This window comes from Zalophus californianus, chromosome 5 (genome assembly GCF_009762305.2).
Source record: "Zalophus californianus isolate mZalCal1 chromosome 5, mZalCal1.pri.v2, whole genome shotgun sequence".
NCBI classification, from domain to species: domain Eukaryota; kingdom Metazoa; phylum Chordata; class Mammalia; order Carnivora; family Otariidae; genus Zalophus; species Zalophus californianus.
The window spans coordinates 55,766,334-55,769,374 of NC_045599.1; positions in this window are offsets into that span (position 1 = coordinate 55,766,334).

The window sequence follows — 3,041 nt, forward strand, 5'->3', positions numbered from 1 at the left end:
GTTTGCTGAAAAGCCAGGAAACCGAAACTGCCCCTCATGTGCCAGTGGATTGATTCACGCAGTGTGGCAGTCGGGGCAGGGAGGGGGGAGCCTAGGCTTAGCCCCCTCCCTTGGGGGGCACTAATATGAAAATGCCTGCAAAGTATTTTCTGACAGAGATAAAATTGCCTCTGCTCAAACCCACAAGCTTGCATGAAGTGCCTCGCTTCAGCCTAGGTCTAGCACTGCCTTAGAGATCCAAAAGGTGGGTGGTCTGAACCTCTACTTCTAAGCCTACCTCAGACTCAAACAAACCCCACATTAGTTCAAAACACAGAGGCCAGAGGGATTGGCTGGATCAGCAATGCTGGTAAATACAGTGGCTTTTTTTCTTTAATCAGCAGGAAACACAAGCTCCTGTGCGGGACAGGGGCAGCAGGGGGAGGGGGGAGGCACTGAAAGTAATTTCTATCTGAAGCCCTGTAGTAGCCCACGTGAAACGCATCCGTGGTGTCATTCTAATTCCCACCAGACCCAGCTCCAAAACTTTTTTAATCAGTCTTTCCTATTTCCTGTTATCAAAGAACATGGGGTTATTTACCAAAAAAAATGCACTGGGTATTCCCAAGTGTTGATAAGGCTTAGAATCCTGCACATCGCACGAGAGGAAATCAAAAGTCTTAACTAAAAGTTTTGTTCTCACAATCAAATCTTGAACTTGTGCCCTGTGGCGGTAACTCAATTTCCATCTTCCTCCAAGAGATAAGTCAACAGTAAAGGGGATGAACCATTTTCAGAAGATTATTAATTATTATAATCTGGGGTTTTGAAGGGAACAGCATTTTGCTGTATCATAATACTCCGGAGGCTCTGCTAGGCTCTCTGTGCGCCCCGCGCTTGGGTGCACCCCGCAGTCCATGAATATGTGTAGAGCTGAATTTCTCCTGGACTGATCACAGGCGCTCATCTCCAGGGCTGACCACACAGACAGAGGTGGCTCATTACATATTACAATTCAGTGAAAAGAAACTGGAAACAGACCTGCCATTAGATGGCCTGGGTATTTTTCATCATTTTTTAAAAGATTTTATTTATTTATTTATTTGACAGAGATAGAGAGAGGGAACACAAGCAGGGGGAGTGGGAGAGGAAGAAGCAGGTTTCCCATTGAGCAGGAAGCCCGAGCAGGGACCCCAGGACCCTGGGATCATGGCCTGAGCCAAAGGCAGACGCTTAACGAATGGGCCACCCAGGTGCCCCCACCCATCTCTTGATTACTCGACTGGTGAGTTCCACAGGTGCCTGAAGCTCCCCCCCGCCCCCCGTGTTGGCGTGCTTCGGGGCTATTTCTGGCTGAGGGAAAGTACAAGAGGTGAAATTCTAATAATTTAATTTTCCCACCTTTTACAACTACAAGATTTTCTGAAGAAGAAACCTTAAAGTTGTGGCATATTCAAGGTTCTTCGGATACTCTATCCATCTAAATCATGCCCGATGTATCTGTTCCCTTTGCCCAAGCAGGACTGAAATGGAGCCAAACTAGTCAAATCTTATTATTCTATTTTGCCATTTTATATTTTAAGAAATCCATATTTTGAATACACGTAGGAGCGTTTTTGCCAAAGAGCAGCACCCTGTTGTGGGTATTCTCCCAGTGATCCAATCCGTATGTCCTTGGTCTTCTATTAAGGACCCTTGAGTGCTAAGAAAGCCTAGATAGCTCTCCAGCCCACGATGTGACAGAGAGATCATCTCTCTCCAAGCAAAGGCAGCAGTATGCAGGGAGCGAAGAGGGAATTGTCCTGGGTGACAAGAAACACCACTCGGGTCAAGCACTGCAGCCACCTCAACCTCCTCCTCCTTCCCACTCTCCTGCTTTCCACCCCCTCCTCCCTCCCACGCCTCCCCCTTCTCCTTCTCCTCTCCCCGCCCCAACCGTGTGAAGACACAGGAACTAATTTATCAGCCCCCTTCCTGCACAGAGTTGGAGTGAGCTTCCCCCCGCACCTGCCCCCACGCCTCCAGGTTTTGCACCTCCTTTCCTCCTCAAATTCATCTATGAGGCTTTGAGGGGCCTGTAGGTCGGTACATTCCAAAAACGATCTTGACCATTTCATGGTCAGGGAATCCGCATGAGCTAGTTTCTGTAGTTGCTCTTCCCTCCAGCTCTCTCCGGAAGGCAGGAGTCATGTCTGTCCCCTTCTCATCTGCCCTCTCCACCCCTCACACCAAACCCACTGTCTCTGGCACCCCTGCTGAAAACAATAGGTGGAGGAGAAAATACTTCCGGGATTAGTCTCCTAAATCTTTCACCGGCTTCCCTAGAAAGTCTCTACCCTGGAGCGAGTTTGGTGTGGAAGAGCCTTAGAAGATCATTCCTGACTCATTAGCACGTTTCTGCAACGTACCAGCTGGATCATCTGAAAATCATTCTGCTACCCAGGAGGAAAGGCTTTTCGCCAAACTGCAGGCTCACTCGAAGAATTTAGTGCAATCTTGTCTGAGGCAAAGCCGAGGAAGCCCTTCGGAGACTCATCTTCTGACTTCCAGAGCGTCAGTGCCCCCCTCCCCGCCCATGGATTTTTATAGAGATTCTGTCCCCGTCCGCAAATCCTCCTAAAGAAGGCTTGGGGAAGTAATCCACTGTGTTGCTGCCTCTGTGCATACCTGGGAAGAGAGAAGTCATCTACCTTCCTATTCCTGATGGAGTGGCTCCTGGGAAATAGTAGGACCTGCCCTCTCAGACCCCTGAGAATTCAATCAGGCTGATAACACAAGCCTTTAGATGTTCACGTGTGCATTCACCATTTATTTCCTGACTAACTTTTACCTTTTCTGCTTTGGCCTCTTCCATGTCCAAGATTTTATCATCACTTTCTCATTGTTTTTGTGTCTGTTTTTCTATCCCTTGTTAATGCTCTACGTGGCATGTCACTTTATTGATAATAACAGAAGCTACCATTTCTTGAGTCCTTACCTGTGTCAGCCCCTGCGCTGAAGGCTTACACACATCAACTCATTTCTGTCTTGGCCCACTGCAAAGTACATGTTTAACAGCCCAT